At 58.4% G+C, this 23231-nt stretch overlaps 1 protein-coding gene and 1 long non-coding RNA gene across 3 annotated transcripts in view; both read left to right on the top strand.

Moving 5' to 3' along the window:
- PMEPA1 (prostate transmembrane protein, androgen induced 1) overlaps positions 1-23231 on the top strand; it is a 54050-nt gene that overhangs the window by 12666 nt on the left and 18153 nt on the right. The window lies entirely within an intron of this gene.
- Positions 1713-9401, top strand: LOC123389289. The gene is made up of 3 exons (XR_006603863.1): positions 1713-5195; positions 5277-5413; positions 5851-9401. It is a non-coding gene; the product is annotated as an uncharacterized LOC123389289 (long non-coding RNA).

Here is a 23231-nt window from a genome sequence, read left to right as displayed (position 1 = left end):
GCAGCTGAACGGAGAGAGGGTTTGCCATGGCCTGTGGGTGCCGGGCGGGCCTGGGCTCCTGGGAGCAGGTGGAGAAGGCGTAGTGAACCTCACGGCTGACGGTGTTCCTCCAGCCCTTCTGCACTCAGCGGGTCCCGGTGCGGGCTCCCCGGGAAGGCCACCTGGGGGCTCGCAAATCTGATACTCAGGGGCATCCTGAGCCAATTGCTGGGGACAGGGCAGGACGTCGGGGCGCCGAACCCTCCGGGTGATTCCGTGTGGCTGCAGCTTAGCAGAGGTGCAGGGGGCGAGACGAGAAAATCAGGGCCAGCCTTCAGCCCAGAGCCCTTCTGTTACTGTGGAGGCCTGCTTCTGAGCGCGTTGTAGTCCCCAGGACACCTCACACCAGGGGGCTCTGGGTGTGCAGGCATGGTGCTTCCGTTCACGGGCGTCCCTCCTGGAGGCAGCGGCGGGAGGCCCGGCGGCCTTGCCTTCGAGCATGGGGCTCCTCTGCGTGCTGTGTCCCAGACCAGGTGCTCGGAACAGCTGAGGGAACCCTGAGGCCTCCGGCCAGCCTCAGAGTCGGAGGATTCCCTGGGGTTCTATGGACACCATGATCACGGTGGGCGCTCGGCATCGTGGCTGCTTTTTCTGTTCCCGATGTCTGCAGCTGGAGCTGCCCCTAACCTTTGCCTTCTGGGTTTTCGGTGACCCGTGCAAGGCTCTCCTTCAACAGAAGTGGCACCTTGCTTTTTTGCGAAGGTATTTTGGCACAAGGGACAGAGTGGGGAGACAACAGGTGGAGACAGCCCCCAGTTGAAGGCAGAATGTTCTTTCTGGACAGGAGGTTTTCTTGTCCTTGATGCGCTGGAGGAGCCCAAGCTCCTCCTTCTGCTCTGCCGTCTCCCCTGGTCAGTTTTCTTCTCTGCCAAATGGGCATCATCAAACCTAGGGCTTTGTGAGAAGGAAGAGCCCGTCATACCTCACCCGCGGTCCCTTCTCTTCCCTTGAGTTGTCCGCCTTCCCCTGGCACCCGTGTTGTCCCAGCTCCAATGTGCCGAATTGAGGTGTCATTTACAGACACAAAGCACATGGGTATAACGTCTACTCTGATGAGTTTTGGCAAATGTGTATAGGGGACACCTGTCCAGACCGAGACGTAGAACCTTCCATCCTTGGACAGGTCCCTGGGCCCCTTTTTGGTCTGTGCCCGTCCGCTGGAGCAGGCAGGGCCAGCCCTTCCTAGTGGAGGGCTCAGCGTACGTGAAAACACGCTCTGTGTTCCCTCTTGTTTGGCTTTTCTCACTCAGTCTGCCGACTCAGAGACCCATCGCGTGGTGAGGCCTTTCTGTTTGTGTGTAGTGTTCCCCAGCGGGGAGGAGGCTTGGTGGGCGGGGGTTGGGGGCACGCTGGACCCAGAGGAATCACTGTCTCCGGGTGGAATGCCAGCTGCCTCCCCGGGGCAAAGCTTTTGTAACCTGGATCTGGGCCTCAGACGTGGGGACGCGAGATGTCTGTCTGTCCCAGCCGCGGCCAGCGGGGCACTCAGCGTGGCTGCGGAGTCCTTGGAGGCACCGCGGGCCACGCCTCTGCCGCCGCCTGGCACGGCCCCGCCAGCTGCTGCTGCCAGCCCGCCCGCCCGCCCGCTCGCCTCCCCTGGCATGCATTCCTTCGCAGGGAAGAAGGATGTGGGTGACCCCAGACAGGTATGAATCATGTCTGGGGGAGGCGGTTACTCAGAGGCGGCAGCATTGAGGCTGCGTTCCTGCCGGCTGACGGATGGCTCGGGCCTCCGAGTGGAGCTGTGGGTCGGGGGTCAGAGCAGGCCTCCCCGGGGAGCGTGGGGGCTGGCACACCGGGTCCCCGGCCAGCCTTCTCTGCCGAAGGAGTAGAAGCTGCAGAACGGCTCCCGAATGGCGGCAGCATGGCTCTTAGGCTCCTTTTGCCCCTGGTTCTCGCTTTGTCTGTCACATGGTTGTGTTGGGGAGTGTTCAGACTCCCCGGGGCTGTAATGTGGCAACTCACTTCCCTCCTGCTGTCACCCGTGCCTGCCGTGGGTGGGCCACCAGGTCACATGGATGCCCAGTGTAGCCACTATCGCCGGACCTGTTTCTCAGACCAGCACACTGAGGTGCGGTGGACAGAAGTCACTTGCCCAAGGGCACGCTTGCCCACAGTTAATGGACCTGCATCAGATTTTATTGAAGCCACCCGTGTCCTAACTGTCCCACCGTGTAAGAGTGGGGAGATCAGCAGGCCTGTGGCACGCCGGTACCCTGAGACAAGCTGTTCATGGCGTGAGGAGGGGCATTTTAAATTTCGCAGTGAGGTGCTTAGGCTGATGGACGTTAAGAGCGCGTTAGGACAGATGGAGCAAGCACGGCACCGATTTCCTGAGGTTACTGTTCGAGACAAGAGGAGGTAATAAAAGGGAGTCGATTGAATAGGATGTAAATTTTGAAATTAAAATCTTTAGGAATCTTAATTCCTTTAATGGGTATTTGGAAATGGCAAACATAGGGGAGACTGGTTGGACTTGTGTTCTAGGAGGCTCCTTCCTGCCAAGGACTTCTCGGGGTCCCCAGTAGCCCCTGCAGACTGATGGCAGCTCCCGCAGAAGGGGGCACCTCGCTCTTTGGTCTGCCAAGGTCACCCAGCCATCTTGAAGGTCAGGGTCAGCTCGATTCTAATGAGAGCAAGATCACAGGGTCCTCTGAAGGAAGGGAACCCAAGGTTCCCTCCGCAGGGGCGGGAGATTAGGGATGAAGGGGGGCTCCGCCATCCTCCGGCCACACACAGAGCTGGGAGCAGCACCAGGCAGGTGCTCGGGCCCCACGCTTGTTCTCGGGACCGTGCCGGCGGTGGGAAGCCAAGCCTCGGCCCCTCCGGACTCTCGGGGCTCCCCGCGCAGTTTGCAGGAGGGTGCCTGTCACAGCTGTGTGTCATCTGGATCTCTGTGTGTGTTTTAACCGAGATCTCGAAGTTCTTTTTTGGTCCTGGGGCGAAAACCTCCCAAATTTAATTAATTGCCCTGCAGCACCTGAAACGGTTTGTTGCTTTGCAGGTTAGATCTGTGATTTCCTGCGTAGCCTCCCTAAGGCGCAGTTTTGGCTCTGGGGGTAGGGGGGCACAGGAGGTCGCAGGGGAAGCACAGGACTTCGGTGTGTCTCCGTCCCGGGCCTCGCGGTGGGGGGGTCGGGACGCGCGGCCCCCGCTGCTCCTCCCTGCTGCCACTGGGCCACTGCTGGGAAAGGCTCCGGCCTCAGGGGCGTGGGGGGACGTTCTGCCACGTCCGCCTTGAGGTTTCGCAGAACCTGTGCTTTATTTTAAGTATTTTCAAAGCGGTTGGCGTGTGGCAGGGGATGGAGGGAGCTGTTTGAAGACCCCAGAAGGACAAGAGCATCGAACCTCCTTTAAGGGATCAGAGTCCCTCGAGGGGATGGGTCTGGGTGGGGTGAGGCAGGCTCCTCCCCATGGAGCTCCCGACTGACTCCAAGACCTTCCTGCACATGGAGCCCGGGCCTCGGGTCCCCGGTCTGGGTCCGGCCCTCGGGGACCCAGAGGAGAAGGCAAGGAGGCTGTCCCTCACCCCACGGGCCTCACGGGCCGGCAGGGGATTGCTCAGGGCCCTTGCCCCCTTGCCCTCTTACTGCTCGTCCGGCCTCCTACCTGACTACCTGTCTAGGAATTTTTATTGCAAACCCGCAAAGGCACGGCAGCTTGGCTGGAATGTGAGAGGTCCCGGCCGCACGGGTGGGAATGCAGAGGCGGAGGCCCCTGGCCTGCTCCCAAGCGGAGTGTGGATGGTGTGCCTCTCTTGCTTCTGGGCCTGTCTGAGCTTCGTGCTCTTTGTGCCCTCATTCTGCCTCAGGTTGGTCCTGGTCTGATCTGACCGCTTCCCCTGCGACCTCGGCCCATGGCAGGATCTGGAGTAGCAGTTGATTATGACGAGGTATGAAAGCCAGGGAAGTAGTCTTCAGAGTTAAAAAGGTCCTGGGCAGCCCCGCTGTTAGAACATTGCTGTTCTAAGGGTTCTGCTGTTCTTAGAACAATGTTCTAAGAACATTGCTGTTGTTCTGAAACCTCCCAGCCTCCTGGCAGCAGTTCCTGTCCTTAGACCCATTGCACAGATGGGCATACCAAGGCACGCACACTTGCCTTAGGTCCCATGACTGTGAGTGGCAGAGCCAGGCCCTGAACCCCAGCAGCCCTGGTTCCCGTGCCCACGAATTGGGCTGAGTGTGGGCTGTGGGCTCCGCCAAGGCATCATCATGGCGCCTCAAGGACCTGAACTGCCTTGCCAGTTGCTGGGAGATAGGGTAGCTCAGGGCTCCTAGGGCTCTGCCTTCCTCTCCACCATGAAGACTGCCCACGTGGGGTGGGGGCTGGACCGGGGAGGGTGTCCGGGTGAGGCCGGGGGCTCCAGGTCGACTCCAGATACCATATGCTACTCTGCTTTCTTCATCTGGCAGAGTCGGCCCTCAAGGAATTCATCCTGGGGCCAAGGGCGGCCTTGGCCGTGCCCGTCTTCCATGGGCTGTCGGCCAGGTACAGGCTCCTCTGGCCAGAGAAGGGTCTTCTGGAGGAGGACCAGGCCCGGGGACACTGGGCACCAGGGATGCCGAGGTTGGGCATCTGTGGTTTCCTGACCCCGTTATCTACCCTTGCGCCCCACGATTTCACGGGTACACCCTGATGCTTGCAGCCTGGTGAGGTCCTCAAAAGGGCCAGACCCAGTGTGTCTGGAGTGAGCAAGCACTGAGGACTCAGACACGAGGAGGAGAAGGTGGCGGAGCTGCTGTAGACCCCCACCACTAGGGGAGTGTCCCCTGGGGTTGCTTCCCTGTTCGGAGCCTTTGTTTCCTGTCAGTAGAATGGGGATCCTAGGAGGCGGTCACTCCCTAGATCATCGTGGGGATCAAATGAGGGATACATGCTTAGCTCAGTGCTCCGTGCCTTGTAAATGCTCAGGAGTCGAAGGGTGTTCTGTTATTAAGTCGTCATCCCTCGGGCAGTGCCTTCGCCCTCGCAGCAACCTGCCCGGGGACCCTTTGTGAGTCAGCGCCGGCTCACGGCCCCTCCCCTTTCAGAGCCTTGCCTGGGGACCCCAGCCCAGCCCCCTGCTGAAGGCACCTCATGGATGTGCTGATGAGGAAGAAGAGCTAGGGAAGGAGGGTCGTCCCCTCGTGGCATCCTGATGGGGGGAGGTGCCCGAGGTAGGGACCGGGTGTGTCATCTGTAATTTCTGGTGGGTAACTTTTCCTTGTTCTGCTCCTTCATTCAGTTCATTTATTCAGTACCTAGTGTGTCTTGGGCGGAATGTTCTAGAAGTATACCGCCATGAGAAAGACGAACTTGAGTATGGCCGACAGAAAACCAGGGGTTGCGGAGCACAGATTGTCGGAAGTCGTGCACGACGCATCGAGGGGCAGAGGTGGACCATCTTTCTCTCACGATCTTGCTTTTCCATCAAGCTTTTAAATTGGTGGGGGAAGGGACCTGGGGAGGCGGAGTGGACCTGGGTCCCCTGGTGTGGATGCTTCCTAATTTATCAGGTGCAAGGGTTCCCTTCGATAAGGAACTCAAAAGGAGAGGCTTCCCGACTTTCCTGCTGGGGTGCTAAGCCAGAAACTTGGAATGGACCAGGAGCCTGAATTTTTGGCCATTTTCTTGTAGGATGATAGGGATTCAGGAACGTAGGTCCTAGATCCCAATCAGCTGGGGCCGGATAGACTCTGCTCCTTCTGGTGGATGGGGGCATCCTTGAGATGCTGATTCCCTCCCTGGGTGCTTCCTAGGACAGATGCCAAGCAGGGGATCACGGGCGTAGCTCGTGTGCCTGTTTCTCCAGTACCCGCCCCGTATTTCCAGCCAGGACCCTCAAGGATGCCCCAAGCCCGGAGCACCACCCTGCCAGGGGCAATGGGCCCGTCTCCTTTTGTGTTGCTGAGAATATAGCATGGTTCTTCTGATGGTAAAAGGTGATCTGTGCTCCTTATTTAACAAAAATGCCAAGGATTTGATAAATGACCAAGACACAAGTCAAGATGCCTATAATCCCGTCACGTGGAGACGGGTTTATTTTGCTGAAAATACTTTGCAGGCCTGTCACCAGGCATTTGCACCAAAGGCTGATAAAAGAGCTCAGAGCAGTGGCTAGGAGATGGATGCAGGCGCCCCTACCCACCCCCCTCACCCCACCTCCACCCCTCGCCAGCAGTTTGGGGAGGGGGAAGGACAGGTCACCACCAGGCGGTCTGTGCTGTGTCCCAGCTGCGCAGCATCTGTTCCCTGGGACCAGTGGGGTGGGAGGCCCCCGGGGGGAGCTTCTGCCCCTCCTCCAGCACAGCTTTCTGCTGTCAGGCAGCCCAGATATGGAGCCTGTCCTTTTGCCACTCAGAGCCTTGAGCCCCTCGTCTGTCAAATGGGCTGATACCCACAGTTTCTGTCTCAGAGGCAAAGGGAGTAGACCTAGCCATTAGGAGAGGCCCAGCCAGCACTGGGCACATAGTAAGAGTTCAGGAAACAGTCAGCCACTGGTGCAGGGCCTCACGCCCCCGGCCGCATGTTCCCACTGGCTGCCATGCTGTTTCGGGTCTGTCTGATGCCTCCGGTCCCAGGTCTGACCTTCGTTCATAACCAACGGCTTCTGCTGGTAAGATAATCCTGAAAAACCGCAAATCTGATTCGAGCCTCTCTTTATATTATACAAACTCAGAGAGGGTGACTAGGGGACTGAGGTCACACAGCCAGCAGCCATGGCCTAAGTGTCCAGGAACGGGTCCCCCGCTTGGAGCAGGGCCTTCCAGGCTCAAGAAAGACCCTAGGGCCCCTCATCACCTCAGCCTGGAATACACACGAATTTTCTGAACTGGCCATCCTGGTAAGCAGCTTGTGTTCATGGCTGCTGCCTGGTCGCAGGCGCCGTTCTGAAGGTTTCCAGTGGCTTCGCTTCTTCCGTGATGAGCCCAGGGGTCCTCACTTTCCATGTGGAGACCGTGCGTCCAGCCTCGGCAGCAACCCAGGCCGATTTCCCTGAGGCAGAGCTCTGGCCACCTCGCTTTTCCAGGAGGGACAGGTGGTGCGTGGGACCCGAGAGGTGGGCCCCTCTATAGCCACCGTCTCCTCGCCCCCGCGCCCCGACCTTTCCGCCTGGGAGGCCAGGCCTCCGGCCCGGTCGTACAATGCCCCCTTCTCTCGTTCAGACGGGCGGTCTAGACGCTCACGCTCCCTTTTGTTCTGTGGGGTCAGGGGATGGGGAGTGGCCCCACAGAGTGGGATCTGGGCCGAGGCAGGAAGAAATCTTCCCCAAACGAAGAAGGGGGTGGGAGTGAGTTTCGGAGGAGGCGGCCTGCTGTCCCCGCCTGCCCGTCAGGTGACCAGCTGTCCCGGCAGAGAGCACTGCGTTGTAATGATGAAGGCAGCGCCTCGTGGAACCCAGTGCGCCCGGAGCCGCCTCGTGGACTTTGTCTAAATAAAAACCTACAGTCCCCTCGGGTGTGTGCCGGGCTGCTGGCGGGAACCCGGGGGCCAGAGGCAGTGCCTGGCCAGGTTGGAACCCAGGAAGCTGTGGGAAGAGATGCTGCCGAGCCACGTCCCCCACCTCCATGTCCCGCTTTGGGGACATCTGGTTGCTTCATCGAGGGCAGGGCAGACAGAAACCTCCCCGAGACGTGACCCACGAAGCCGTCTGGCTTAGTGGCCATGGGTGACAGGACATTTGGGGCAGCGCTGGGCTGGCCACGGAGAGACCCCGCGTCTCCAGTGTGATCTTCTGCTTCCAGACCCATTCTTGACTGGCCAGGTCTGTGACCTCTTGGCGTCTCATCTGTAAAATAGGGCCGTGAGTGGCCACAGGAGTCCGTCACAGGGTGAACTGGTGCAGGGGTGTCATGGGATAATCCGCCTTCTTCGCCTGGTACGGAGTGGGCGCCGTCACTCTCACTGTCGATGGCAAAGTGTTCACACATGGGCTGAGCGGGGGACCTGCAGGCGCCCCATTCCCTGGTGAATTCAGAGCCTGTTAGAAAGCATGGCAGAGGGGCTGATGGTGGTGGCAGCCGTGGAAGCCTTTGGCCAGGGCCGGGGCACATGCGCAGGACGCGGCTTGTGTGATGGATCTGATCACTGCCTCTTTGAATGGTCTGTTCACACCAGAAGACCCCCCCCCAGCTCTGTGCTGGTGGGGAGAAGCCCTCAGAATTGGGGTGGCATGTGGCGCTCATTCCCCAGTACCTGTTGGCCCAGCTGTGGGGAAAGAGAAGCAGGAAGGGCCGCTCACAGGAGCCATTCAGGGAAGGCAGAGCGGGGTCGGGAAGGGCAGGCAGCGTGGGGGAATCTGTGGGAGCAGAGGCGCTGAGAGGCACCCACGGGCTGCTGGTGGCTGCGGTGACCCCCGGCGCCTGGCCCCTCCTGTGCCATCCCAATGGCCCTGATCCGGCCCTGCAGGACTTGTCTCGTCCCCACTCAGGGTAGGGACTCTCCACGACAGCACTGGGGGACGTGTTGGCAAAAACGTTTCACGCGCTGGCTTGGCCGACATCAGGGCAGCTGCGGAGAGGGAACTCCAGGCTGGGCCGCGGCGGGCGTGGGGTTACTGGTTCCCATCTGCCCTGGTTACAGGTGAGAGTGGCAGCAGGTGTCCGGGGGGTCACAACGTGCGGGAAGGAACCGGGTTCTTTCTGGGCCCGACTGGGTCACCCGGGGGAGTCTCGGCCCTGCCTGGACTCAGGGACTGTGAGGACCTCCCTCTCCCGCCGCTCGGCCTGAACCCCCTTGAGCGACGAGAACGCCGTCCTGACTCGCCGAGTCCGATCCCTGGTGGCGCCGATGTCTCCTGGCACCTCTGCTCCACGTGTCTGGGTGAAAGCAGAGGTTCTGCCCACAGACAGGGAGCCGTGGGCCGTCCCCGTGGGAGGAGCGGAGATGAGCAGACGCTTTTTATTAAAAATGAGCGTGTGGAAGGGGGCGCACATAGCCTGTAACGCCCCCCCTTTATGTGAGCGGTCTTCGGTCGCCGTAACCCTCGGGGGGGTCTCAGGGTTTCAGTCGCCAGCGAGGTGACCTCCCCGTGGACCCGCACAGATCGCTTTTCTGCGTAAGAACCCTCGGCTCGACAACGGCTTTGTTGGAAGTGTTCGCCGTGTGTGCGGCCCTGGGCTCCGCTCCGTTGTGTGGGCTCCGGGCCCCCTGCTCTGCGTGAGCCGGGCGGCCCCCGCTTGCCGCCTCCCGGGGGCAGAAGCCAACAAGACCTGGGCCAGCGGCGAGTCGCGGGGAGGGCGTCATGCCCACAACGGCCCTTCAGGGCGGGCAGGTGGCTGGGGGCCCTGTTCCCCGGCTGGGGAAACTGAGGCTCGGGCGCCGCAGCCTGACAGGGCCGCAGTCGAGTTTGGTCTGTGCCTGTCTGGTTGCGGTGTCTGGACGCCACCACATTTGAGGGTGGGCGGGAGGGACACAGGAAGGGAGGGCAGGCCGGTCTCAGAAATAGAAGCTGCCTCCGGCCGGGGCAAGCATGTGCAGGAAGTGGCAGTTTGGCCAGCACCCTGGCAGGGAGGCAGGGAAAGCTGACAGAAAGAAGGACCCCGGTGGGCACCTGGTGGGCACCAAGCTTTGCTCCAGAAGCTGGTAAGCCTGAGCAGAAGAGACCAGAGACCCACAACTAGGGGACCCAGCCCCATCGGGCTGCCCCTGGTGGTGGGCTGGCCAGGGGGGGTCTACACTCGCCCTGTGCTTGGCCCACCACCGGCCCTGGGGTGCGGGTCCTCCTCCCTTTGACCTGGCCTAGCTTGGGAGGGGCACAGCCCCTGGTTTAGGGTATGTTAGGGTCCCAGTGAGTGTGTCCCAGGGAGGCACCCTGAGACCAGCCCACCCTGACCTTGTCCTTTCCTGGGAAGGGGCGAGCCTTTCCCCCTTCGGCAGCCTCCCTTTGTAAACAGGGGCCAGAGTCTCCTGCAAAACCCAAAGTCAGAGGTGACTTCCTGGGGGGGGGCGGGGGGGACACACAAGTTCTTGCCCCCTCCCCCACCATGCATGTTCATTTAACCCTTTTGCCACCACCCCTTTGAAGTGAACAGAGCCGCAGAGAAAAGGCCCACACGGGGTGTCGGGGACGTGGAGCGAGACGGATTTGCCGGCCACGTAGGGCCCTGGAGCAGCCTGGAGCGTGGCCCAATCAGAGAGGATCCGTTTTCCGCCTCTCAGCGCAGCCGGCCCCCCGACGTCCCCCCACCCGGCCCCCGCCCCCGCCCCCGGCAGACCCCAAACCAGACCGATAACTTAGCATTTTCATTTAAGTCCATCTGACAAATCGTTTTAGACGGAGAAAGCAGCACTGCATCTTTAACTGGCCACTTTGTCAGCGCGTCTCTGGGCGCTGTAAAAAGTCCTTTGTTATCTGTGTCTAGACAGCGCGCCAGCGGGGTATTTGGTCTGCGTGAGGGAGAGAGATCTGACAAGGTTGAATTCATTTACCGGCTTATTTAAAGCAGAATTTCAAAACACTTGCTCATAAACTGTTTTCGACCCAGACGGCCCCAGCCTCCCCCTAGCCCACACTGGCTCTTCTTGTTTTATATCATTTTTTCGCCTGTTTGGGCAGTTCGCGCGGGTTGCAGCCGGTGCCCCGGCGAGGAGGAGACGCGGGGTGACCGGCGGCTTGCGGCTTTTTTTTTTTTTCCGTCTTTAATTGTCCTTTTTAGGACTGTCTAGACGCCCTGCAGATGGACGTCCGCAGGGACGTGGCTTTTCCTTCTGGTTGTGGGACACGGAGTGGGAAGGTCGCAGCCGCCACCCCCTCCAACCATTTGACCGCCGGCCCCTTCCCCAGACCGTCCCCAAACTGTTCTCGGGGGTGACTCCTCCCTCCCTGAAATGAAGCCACTTTGCCTCCCGGCAGCGTCTTTGCGTTTATAACACATTTTCTGGACTGTGCTAATTTTATACCGTCACCAACGAAAAGAGAGAAAGTGACATTCCAGCCGTCCTCCCCTGGGCGGGTGGGCAGAAGCCCCCGGCACCCCTTCCCACAACTTTCTCCACTTCTTACCACTTCTGCATCCCCCACCTTTTGTTGGTGACATGCATAGACAAAACAGCAGAGGTTGGCTTTCGAAGGATGGAAGTATCAGGGTATCTTGAGTGGGTCCGAGGTTATAGTTACACCAAACAGATGCATTAATTCACTTCGTTGCCATAGCGACTGGATGATCATCGTGGGGTGAGAAGCGGGCAGGTGGTGGGGCCCAGGGCCTGCCGTCATCACCCCCTCTCCCCCTGCAGCCACCCATTGCTGTCTCTACAGGAACTGAACCTGCAAATGGCATTGACCTGGCCGCCACCAGGAAAGTGGGCCACTCTGGCTTTCTCCTGCCTCTGTAATTTGGGGGGATGCTTCTCCACTCCTTCCCCTGGAGGCGGCCACCAAGCCTGTGGATGTAGGAAATCAAGTTGAATTACGGCCCTGTTGTGCTAGGGCCACTGGGAGGGGGCAGACATCAGGGCTGCCTTCTGAAGCGGGGGCTGCAGGTTGGAGAGGCAGAGAGACGGTGTGCCCCCCCACCACCCGGCCAGCAGACACCCCCCCTCCCCCAGCTCCCTGAAAACTATTGTCGCTGCTGTTGACCCGGCCTCAGAGCCATAAATTTCCAGCCTCCACCCAGCAGTCATCAATCTGCCTCAGGGTTTTACATGGTCGGGGCACAGAAGGTGAGGGAGAGGGTTGGGGGCGGGCAGCGGACCAGATGTCTCCTGGGATCCTGAAGCTGCATCTCATTTCTGCCAGGCCAAGCAAATCCAGGGTATCAATCTGCTGCCTTGGGGGTCGGTGGGGAGGGATTGGGAGTTTCATCTGCAGGAGAGGGGACATGGAGAAAATACGTCTCAGCACGCCGGGCTTCTTGGCCCGATACTTTTATTTCTTTATTCCACGCCCCCGCCACCACCACCAAAACAGACCGAACCCACAGGTCGGAGCAGTGTCTTGGGCTGCTATTCCCATCATGCCTGCATGGGTCTGTTACTATTACAGGCTTTGTTTGGGTCACTGACCGAGCTGTGGGCTCTTCATCATCTTGGCCTGAAAACCTGTAATTCCCTTCCCCTTGGAAGGCAGAGGTCGGGCGGCTGAGCCAGTCATACTTTGAGTTCTGCTGTCACCTCCACTCCCCCAGTACCATAATGTCCATCTTCATGGAGAAACATCCAAAATGAAGAAAAGGGGGCCTTTCTTGAAGAGAGAGAGACAGCAAAACATCATCACCAAGTTGGGCATGCGTGCGGGGACACAGTCACAGCCCTACTCCTTCCACGAGGTGCCCCTGCGAGAAAGGGCCTTAGGAAGAATGGGCTCTTCGGGATTGGAATTGGGTCTGTCTTGGAGTAATTAAAGGAAAATGATTCTGTTAATCCAGTCACCAAGCCCCTGTGGCCTGGAGAGATGAGGGGTCCACATTGGTATTCCCTCCAGAACCTGTCCTTTCTCTGCACATTAGGAGTGCACTCTTGGCTTGCATTTTTGTTTTGTTTTGTTTTTAAATCATTGACCTTGTCTCCTGGTCTTTTTTAAAGACCAGCGGAAGACCCCCTTCCCCTGAATCAGAGCAGCTTTGGCGTGTGCAGGGAGCCTTGACCCTGGCCAGGCCCCCCAAAGCACGTGCCTGGCCCGGGTGCCCCAAGAGCCCGCCGCTTGGGGAATGAGATTTCAAAGTCTCCTTTTCAGAGCGCAAATCTGGGAGGCCTTATTCTTCCCTTCTCTGAAGAGCTGGAGAGGCCAGGGTTTCAAGGCGGCCTGGGTGTGCTGCCTTCTATAGGAGGCGAATTGCTGCTCATTTGTCAGGCAAAACAGATGTGGCGGGGAGACAACATCTATTTTCATAATTCGAAACAAATCTGGTGAGCCGCCTTCCTTTTCAGTGGGGCCCGCTCATGCAGAAAGCCCCACTCCCCAGCAGCATTTAGCAGAAATATTTATAGCTCGTTGGTTGAACTTGCTTTCCTCCGGGATGAGCTTGTTTCTGCCGGCGGCTGGGACCAGGACGGGGGACTCTCTGTAGGTAGTAGGTGCCCTTGCAGGAATTCAGGCATTTGGTTTTTGGTTTTGTTTTCACTTTAGAAAGGGGGGAGTAGGGGGGGTCCCAGCCAGTCAGAGCTCATCAGTAGGTCCTCTTGTCTTCCAAGCCTGGGGGCTGTTGGCTGAGGGGCTCTGTTTCCTGTCATTGGGGGGCGGGAGACAGATGGTGGCTGGGCTTGGAGAGACATTCCCCCGTCCTTCAAGCAAGGAGCTGGCTCCTCCCACACTCGGGAAGACCCAGGACCTGGGTTCCCAGTCGGTAGGGGCTTGTGCTTCAGTTTGCAAGGGAATTTGGGGGTCGTCCCCCCCATTTTATGGATGAGAACACTGAGGCTCAGAGAGCAGCAGTGTGCCTGAAGCCATGCAGTGAATTGATGGCAGAGGGGGTCCACCGCCTTGGAGACAAGGTCCAGAAATGACTCGGACTGCCGGATCCTGCTCGAACCTTCACCCCCGAGCAGAGCTGTTGTAACCTCTGACTAAATGCAGCTGCGTAAATGTGAATGTGCAGGTTACAACTGGGACAGAGGGCAGGCCCGGGTGTGGGGGAGAAGCCATTACCTGCTCACCCATTAGCTAGTGGAGCTCCTTGGTGACTGGGGAGGCTGGGAGCGAGTGAGATGCTTGCCCTCGAGGAGCTCGGACTCCAGTGGGGAGAGGACGGATGTGGTTTCAGATGCTGGAAGTGCCAGGGAGGAGGAGAAACGGGGTCCCATCAGCGTGCCTGGGGGTCGGTGGTTCTGGAGGCTCTCAGCGGCTGACACATACCCAGGACTTGAGGGGTGGGATGCAGATTGTGGGAAGCCCTGGGGCGGAGGGCCTCGGAGAGGGGAGCTGAGAGGGGCACCTCTTGGCAGGCTGCAGATCCTGGGGCAGGTGCTGCGCACACTTAGTCCCCTGATCTATAAGACAACGGTTGATCCAACTGTGTGGAAGTTTCTGGGACAGCTGTAAATGATACAGTTACGCAAGATGCGTCCGTCGGGGAACTGGGTGCAGGGTGTTTGGAGATCTTCCTGTTCAATTGCTTATAACTTACATAAATCTACAGTTATCTAGAAGAAAATTCCTTAAAAAGAAAGTGAGCTCCGGGAGGGCCCTTTTGCTTCTCGCTGCTGGGGCCACCCTTGTCGTCGCCACTCCAGACAGGAAAACCTCGGATCACTTCTCTCTCCTTGTCACCTGCAGTTCGTACGAGTGGGGTCTGGGGGCTCTGTTGCCCTGGCAAGAAGGAGGCCCAGGTGGGGGGTCGGGGTCCCTAGGAGTCTGGGGCAGGCCGCTGGTCTGGAGGGCGTGGGGGATCCCGGTGGCAGCGGAAACCTCTGGAAGCTACAGTTTCTCATGACCCCTGTGGGGGTTTCTCACCACCCCGAGATGGATGGCACACCCTGGGAAGTTGGCAGTGAATGCACCTCCTCTGCCCTGCTGGCACCTGGGCGGATAGGTCTGACCCATGGCAGCCCATGTCACGGGCCCGTCTGCACTAGAGCCTGGGGTGGACAGGGGAACGGGGCTCCCCGGCGCGGGGCTGGCGGGAAGCCTTTTAGCCAGAGGTCTGGCGGTGAAGGTAGCCCCGCCGAGTTCCGCAGCCGGTGGGAAGGTTGCCATCAGGGGCTCACCGGTGCCACCGCAGCTCTCCCGGAGACTGAAGGCACTTGGTCCCCAGGAGGGCCCTGAGCTGACAGCCTCCCGTGTATGTGGGTGAACGGGCTCCCGGATAGTGACTGCCCTTGGCACCAGACGCAGCAGCTGGGGTGTCACAAAGCCCGGTTTTCCTACAGGTGGACCGTCCCATCTCGGAAATCCTCCCCCGCTTTGCATGGATCGGAACCCCACAGATGGCTGGTTTTCTTCTCCTTTCTGCGGGGGGGGGGGGAGCTGTACACAAGGTGTGCGTGGGCATGGGGCCTGCTGTTCTCGCTCATCCGTACTCTTCCATAAGCATCCATGAGGCGCCTACTGTGTGCCGGGTGCTTCTCCCGAGACCGGGCGCAGTTTGGCAGCTCCGGCCCGCAGAAAGGTACAGTTAGTGCCTTTCCCCAGATTCTGTGCTTTCAAATCCAGTTTTTAGGCTGGGTGGTTTTATTCGTCTTCAGAGCAGTCGCGTGGGATGGAAGTCGTTTCCACTATCTCTAGATGGGGTTCAAATTTGGACTCTCTTGGCGCCTGATGTTGCTTCTCAAGCGGGTCCGGGGCACTGGGTGCTGGCTGCCCTCCTTAGTCTCAGCACTGTTGACACTTGGGGGGATCATTCCGTCCCGCAGGGTGTCCCGGGCACTGTGGGTGTTTGGCAGCATCCCAGGCCCCGGACCCCCAAGATGCAGGTAGCACGCCCTCCCCGTTGGGACATCCCCAGATGCCTCAGGGCCTGCCCTTGAAGTCACTAAGCAAGGGTGGGCAGGCCTCTTCGTCTATTAGATCCAGGTGACGACAGGACACCCCACCATGGCTGGTTGGGGACCTTGAGTGATAAAACTCATCTAAAGCTGTTCGTGGAGCCCGGCAAAGCCGTGGCAGCTGAAACTGGTGTGTCTGATGGGCAGAAGTCCCTCTGTGCGCTCATCGGACCAGGTTCCTGGGGCGTCAGGGGGGCTCCACACTGCCTGCTAGCACCCCCTTGTGAAGACAGGCAAGGCCCTGGCACCCACTCTCTGGGGGGAAGCCTCCTGCTGACCATGCTCGGGTACAGCGGAGCACCAGGCCCACGCCCAGGGGACCAGGAGGCTGCCCCCTGCTCCTGGCTTCACCAGGGTTGCTTTTTCTCTTTGATTTGTCCTCTTTTCATGCAACCCGCAGTGGGACTTCAGGCCGCTGCCTCCCGCAGAGATCGCTCCGGGGGTTTCTACACTACTGGTGTGCCTGGTGTCCCCCCCTCTTCTTCCCTCTTGGACTTACTCAGTTAAATATTAGGCTCCAGTGGTTTGCTTTGGCATCCCGGACTTCAGCTACGAGTTTGCTAGAACAAGGGGCCTGTCCACTAAAGGAGGGAAAGCCTGACAGAGATTGGTCGGTCCGAAGCAGGGCGCTTCTAAGAAATACGGAATCTTGCAGCCGGGGACCCACCCCCGAAGGACTGATTCAGTCTGGTGGATGTGGGGGATGCAGGGCTCAGGGGCTCACGCCTGCGGAACTCCCACGACAGCTCTGATGCGTGGCCTTGTTCAGAACATCACATTGGACCATAGTATCTGAATCATTTGCACACTTGTTTTCTGCCTTGCCCGTGAACATGACACACAGTCCTACCTCAGGGCATTTGCACTGGTCATTTGTTCAGCCAGGTGTGTTCTTCCCCCAGCCCTCCCTGCCGTCAGGTCTCAGGTCACCCCGACACGCCATCCAGGGGACCGTCCTTCCCAGGCACTCTGCTCACCCCCCCTCGCCCGCCCTGCCTAATGCTGGGAGCGGTTGGTGCTTACTTGCATGTTTGCTCACCCATCCTTGGGCCCTGTAGGCGGCGTGAGCCCTGTGAGACCACACGTGTGCTTCTGGCCAGCTGGCACAGGGATGATGTGGCCCTAGATGTGGAGGGACAGGCCTCAGCATTCCTGGCAGGCCCACTCCAGCTCAGTCCGGGTTTCCTGAGAAGACAGGTGAGCGGGCGAGCTGCCTTTCAGAAGACACTCAGGTGTCTTGGGAGATGCCTGTATAGCTGGAAGGTCCCTGCAGGTCCTGATGCCTCCGTGCTGGAAGGGGCCCCTGGCAGCCGTCACTGTCGCTGGTCATACACTGACACTTGACCTGGGGATGCGGTGACCCACTGAGACGTTGTATTGGGGATATTTGGTTATATTGGGGCTGCCATCATATTTTACGTTGGGAGAACCCAAGCTGCGCTCCTTCCCCTTGGCCAAGAAGCTGGAGGATCTTTGCCCTTTGCTAGGGGGAAGCCACTAGCAGCCGGTGCTTAAAGGTTATTTAAATTCTTTTTTCTTCGTTTCTAAATTTTAAATGGCATGTTTAGAATTTAATCTTCAAACCTGGGAGCCAGACCTGCAAGTTGAGAGATGACAGCCGAGAGATGGTTTCGTTTGGCTGGCTGCAGCCGCCAGATGGCAGATGCTGTGAGCGGGAGACGGAGGGAGGCCGGGAGAGGGGAGGCGGCTTCTGTTTCGGCTCTTACCCCCCCACCCCCCCACTCCCAGCGCAGCAAAGCCCCCTCCTAGTGCCAGGCCTGGGCCACGCCCTGGGGATTCCCTTGGGACTTCTGGCCTTGCCCTCCGCCAGGGCAGTGCTAGAGCCCCAAAGGACAGGGTTCCCCCCCTTGTACTTTTCCCTTTTTAAGAAAACTTTTTGTCTTGATACAATTGTGGATTTGCAGCATTTGCAAGAAATAATCCGGAGAGCGCTCGTGAACGTGGCACGCGGCTTCCCCCGGTGGTAACGGTGTGCGGAGCTGAGGTACAGTATTTCAGCCCGTAGAGCTGCATTCGGTACACCCCGTCGACCTCACTGCCCTGTCCCCAGCTGACGTGCCTTCATCGGAGCGATGTGTGTGTGTGCACACACGTGTGTGCGTCGGGTGTGTTTAGCTCTGTGCTGTCTCATCACACGTGTAGGTTCCGGTGAGCCTGCCGCAGTCCAGATGCGAAACCGCCCCATCACGAGGACCCCCTCATTCCTCCCTCTGTGGCCACCCCCACCTCCCACCCGTTCCGTCCCTAACCCGTGGTGGCACCCTGTCATCTCTTCGTCTCTGTAATGTGATTCTGAAACGTTACATAAAGGGAACCTTGTAGCGTGCGGCGTTTCTTGGCTCGGCTGGTTCTCCGAAGATCCTCCAGGTTGTCTCATGGATCTACAGTTCGCCCCTTTTCTCGGCCAGTGGCGTCCTTTGAGCTGGAGATGCCGCGATGAGGGGAGGGCGTCACCTGTTGAAGAGCAGCTGGGTGGGTCGCACTTTGGGGCCGTTACAAGGGCGATTGCTGTGAACACTCACGCATGGGTCTTCGAGCAAGCGCAAGTCTTCCTTTCTTGGGATCCAAGCCCAGGAGTGTGCAGCTGCGTCGTCGGCAGTTGCATGTGTAGGTGTGAAAGACCCTACCCTCCGTCCACACCCGCGCACCCTCTGGCCTCTGCGGAGAGGCTTCCGCAGGAGGACCTCGGACGTGAACGCCTTCCTGCTGCAGGTGGTCACTGTGGACCGTGCCCTGGGCCAGGCAGGGTGGTCGCCACTGGGGAGACTACAAGATGAGCATCAGCAAGGCCTCCTTGGGGAGCTTGCTTGCTGGTGAGTTGGGAGTCAGTGATCAGCAGGCAGGCACGTTCCTGAAGGAGAGAGTCGTTCATAGTAGCCAACACTCACACGGCGTTTCTACATGCCACGGGCTTTCTGGGTACCTTACGATTCTTGAACAGGCCAGTGTGGTGAGGCTGTCATTCACCGCATGGTGCAGGTGAAGAAGCAGAGGCAGAGAGAGCTAGAACGAGACAGAACTAGGAAAATCCAGGCCCTGTCCGTACACTGCATCGCCTCTTGTGGCCGACACAGGCCATCAGGGGATGCAGAGGTCAGAGGTGTTATGTATTTGGAATGGGGCATTTGGGAGGCCTCCTTGACATGGTAACATGGAAGGCCATGCGAAGATTCCAGGACAAAACTGCACATGCAAAGGTCCTGGGGTGGGAACAGGAAAGAGGCCAGTGTGGCTGGAGTATGGTGAATAAGGGAAGGAGGTGGGAGGTACAGAAAGGAAGCTGAGCCTCCGTAGGGTTCTAATCTGAGCGTGAGTCAGTACTTTGATCGATATTTTTAAAAATTGCTCTGGCTGCTGTATGCAGAATAGACTGGAGGAGGGGAGTCCGTGTGCCATGGAGGAAGTGGAGATACGGGGAGGACACGTAGGTGAAGTGAACCCTTTGGTCTTGAGGGACGACCCCTGGGTGTCCTGCAGCTGTGCCCTGAGAGGACAGAACCCCCCGCCAGCCACCCACCTTGGGTGTTTGTAGCCAGACCTTGGGCTGCCGTGGAGGTCTGTCTCCCGGTGGATTTTCGTGTTGTTCTCTTCCCCTGTCTCCACACTAGCTGTCATCATACAAATTGAATTTACGTGCTCAGCATCAGCCACTCCAGATCATTTAATAAATGAACACTGACATCTTCGTAGCCCTCATGCCTTGCCCAGTCCGGCGAGTGGCCTGCGTTTTAATCTAATGGGGGCCACCGTTTATTATGCTCTTGCTGGGTACCGGCTAGTGTTGGTAGAACTTCTGTACCTCTGCTAGCTCTGTTAGTCTGCACAAGCCTGGCCAAGTTATGCATTGTCCATCTTTCTGATGGGGGAAACTAAGGCACGTGGGCCAAGTGACCACTTACGGGCACCCACACAGTGTGTGGCAACGTCCGGATTTGAATCCAGAGCTGGACCACTCGGCCCCCACCGTGTTGCCACGTCCCTGTCTCGGAGGGCAGAAAAGGCACCTTGGGGAGCTCCTTGGTCCTACTTCGGTCTTCCCAGCTATTGGGATTTTCCTGCTTCTGGAAGGTGCTGTTTCAAAAGGAAATGATACGGAAGGTGGGAACAGCCTCACCTGTGGGGTGGGGATGGGAAGAGACGGCTGGTGTCGGGGAGGCTTGTAACTGCCCCAGGGAATGTGTTTTGACTGTCGCCTGAAAAAGAAAAAGGAAGAACTCGTCCCGAGTCACAGGGAGAGTTCTGGCAGATTTAGACCCCAGACTGTCTCCCTCCCTCTCTCACGTATGCACGCGCGTGCACGCACGCACACGCACACACACACAGGAAACACAGACACCCCGGGACAAGCACAGAGGTGATCACAGACCGGAGGCCAGTCCATGGAGAATCTCAGCCACCCAGCCTCCCAGACCCTCAGAGAGAAGCAGGAGTTGACATTCGCTCTCCCACCTGCTTAGGGCGGGCTGGGGGGTGGGGTTGCCCTGCATGGGTGACGTCACTCTCCCCACGTGAGCTCCTCCCAGGCTCAGGCCCTGTCCAGCCATGTGGTCCATGCAGCAGACCACGGTCAGCGTGTCCAGCCTTATTTCCTAGAACCTCCCCGCAGGGCCCCGTGAAGTTGTGGTTCTGCCCCTGCCAGCCTCAGCTCCCTTGTCCTTAGCTTACGGGGACACGGCTCCAGGGCCGTCCTGGAGAGCTGCGAGAGGCGGCGGTGAGGTCCCAGAGACCGGGGTATGGGGCAGGTGACACAGCAGGTGCGCACTGTGCTGCCATCCCCTCCCGGTTAGAAGGCAGTAGGAGACTTCCGCTTCATCATCCGTTTATCCCACATAGAAGTCCAGCCAGGTTTTCCGGGAGCACGGATTCGAATTGTTCTGCCTCGGAAAGGACAAGGCAAGATAGGATTTCAGGCGCCTCCTGCCTGGGAGCAGCTCGGCTCCAGGTGGGCCTGGCACATGGTGGGGGCACAGGACATACGCACCACTTGAGAGAATGAATGGGAAAAGCCCCTGGTGTCCTGCATAGAGGTCGAGGCCCTGCTGCTGGCTGTCCTGTCCTGAAGGGGTGCCTGAGGGACGATGTGTCCCTCGGTCTGTCCCCAGCCCCCACCGCCGGACAGGTGCCGTCCTTAGCTGGTAGCAGAATTCACAGAATTCGCCTCACTTAGCTCCTCTACCTGGTGTCCTCTAGTCAGCTGGACTTGTTCTAACAAAATAACCACCGTCTGGGGGCTTGAACAGAAGTGTATTTTCTTTCTGTCCCGGAGGCAATAAATCCAAGTTCAAGTTGCCAGCAAGTTCAGTTTCAGGGGGGAGCTTTTTTGCTGGCTGGTAGGCGGCCGCCTCCTGTGTGTCTTCGCACGGCCTCGTCCATGTGTGCTGTACAGGGAGGAAAAAGGAGCTCTCTGGTGCCCCTTCTTACGAGGACACTGATCCTGTAAACTCAGGCCTCTTCCCCATGACTTGCTGTAACCTTCCTTCCTTAGAGACCATCTCCAAATACAGCCACACTGGGAGTTAAGGCGTGGACCTAGGAATTGGGGGGAGACGGGATGGGGCACAGATAACCCAGTCCATAGCCCGAGGCCTCCTTCTGGTCCAAACAAAGAATTTGGGAAGCTGCTGAACACTGCGGGCTCTGTGGACTCTTGTGTTGGGAGTGGTCTCCATGGCAGGGTTTACCGGGAGCCATTCTTCCAGGGAATTCAGTTCCCAGGTTAGCTCCAGGAGGGAGCTTCCAGATGGCAGTGAGGGCCGAAGGTAGAGGAAAGAGAAAGGTGCTTGATGCATCCGGGTCTACACCTGGAGCCCCTGCCCGGCTCTGGAGGTCAGGCTCCTGGGTGCTCGGGTCCTAGATTCTTCGCTGCCTGAGAACCGTGGTGGCCCTGATGCCATCAGTCGGAGACATATGGTCCCAGGACAGTGGCCTGGACTTGGCAGCACAGTAGTAGGATGGGGAAGTTGTTCTGGGGCAGCCAGGGCTGGGCTTGACCTTGGCTATTGGGCTACCTCCCTGCCCTTGCCCTGGGTGAGACCCAGAATAGCTGGACCCCTGTAGTCTTGCAAGGAGGGAGCCGTTGACAAGTGGCCACAGACCAGTTGCAGTGTGGCCCCAGGTCCTGAGAGGTGCTTTTTGTCAGAGAGGCTTGGAAAGGGCGCCTGGCCTTCCTTCCCCTCCCCTGGGGCTGCCATCCCAGCTCCCGTCGGGAAACACCGGGCTCTTGAAAATCAGTAATTGAGAGAAACATCTGCTGGCTTTCAAGGAGCACACGGTGTCCCCCCGAGGGGCCAGGGCGAGCGGGAGTGGCGCTGTGAGCCGCACGCGGAAACACACAGACGGGCACGCGCGTGCCTGAGTTGTTTTTGTGTGTTAGGATTCTAAGAATTAAAATGATCAACGTTGACCATAAACCCGCAAGTGGTATAGAAGCACAAAGAAAAGAGCTCGGCTTCCCTCTTTCAGAAGTAGTCGTGTTAAATGATTTGATGATCATTCTCATTTTTTATGTGAAAGTGGGTCCGTATTATATCTGCTGCTCCTGTTTTAGGATTTCTCCTTAAGAAACTGCAAACATCCTTCCAGCATCAAACTTAGATCAGTGGTTTTCCACCCATTTTCTGCCCCTGCCCCCACCTCCCAGGGGACGTTGGGTGATGTCTGGAGGCATTTTTAGTTGCCACAACTTAGGGGTGATGGTGTTACTTGCCTCCAGTGGGGAGAGGGTGCTGCTAACACCCCCTGAGGCCCAGGACGACCGCCACCGCAAACAGTGTCCAGCTCAAGACGTCAGTCATGCCAAGGTTGAGAAACACGATGGTAGATTTATGTGTATTTTGAATGGCCCCGTTCGGTCCCATAATGTGAAGTCCCAAGGTTTGTTTGGTCTCTGATTGTTTGCTTTTTAAAAAGAAAAAAACAAAACAAAACCCTGCAGAGGTATCCTCGTACATACTTGCTCTCCGGCCTTCTGTGCCTGTTTCCGTTGGATGCAGTCCTGGAAGTTGAGCTTGCGGGGTTGCAGGGTAGCATGCGTCCTCCAAGAGGACTGTGGCCACCAGCACTACCGCCGGCAGACAGACTCACTCACCCGTGCGACCCATTCCCCACTTGCTCCCTGTTCTCTTCAATTAACAGAACGCGTTTGATTTATTCTAAATAACTTTCCGTGGCACTCCAACATGTCCAACGGCAGAAACCGTTTTCTCTCCGTGAATTCACTCCATTCTGCCAATAACTCTCGAACGGTGATTGATATTTTGCTGACAGTGGGTGTTTAAAGATGTTCGATGTCAGTGACAATAGAAAAAAAATCTCATTAGTTCTCTCCATTTGGATAATAGCGAAGAAAGATAAAAGGCACGGCTTTGTCTTTACTGAGTGAAGGAGCCGGGGGTCAGGAGGCTTTGCTGTCCCTGGGGTTTTCACGTGTGCTCTTAGCCCTGGGCCCCCCCATTGGGCAGCTGCAGCCTGTCTGAGGCCACCCCCAGAGGGTGACCTTGGGGCAAGGGGCACTGTTCCCCCTGGCCTGAGTGATCCTTCTGCAGCTAGGACAGGATCCCATGCCAGTTAAGAGGAGACCTCCCCCCAGCAGGATATGTGGGTGGATTCGCGGCCACTGCAGGGACAAGGGTGTGCTTTTGACATGTGTATTGCCGAGGACAAGGGAGGTGGACCAGGCTCACACCTTTCCCTGGTCCTGGAGGCCACTTCAGCCTTCCATCACCTGGCGGACTCTCCCTCTTCCTCCCTGGTCACATGCACATCTGCAC

The sequence above is a fragment of the Mustela putorius genome, unplaced genomic scaffold, assembly GCF_011764305.1.
Source record: "Mustela putorius furo isolate JIRA1106 unplaced genomic scaffold, ASM1176430v1.1 tig00003972_pilon_pilon_pilon, whole genome shotgun sequence".
Taxonomy (NCBI): domain Eukaryota; kingdom Metazoa; phylum Chordata; class Mammalia; order Carnivora; family Mustelidae; genus Mustela; species Mustela putorius.
Note: the sequence above shows the minus strand (reverse complement) of the source record. Positions and strands in the feature narration are given on the sequence as shown.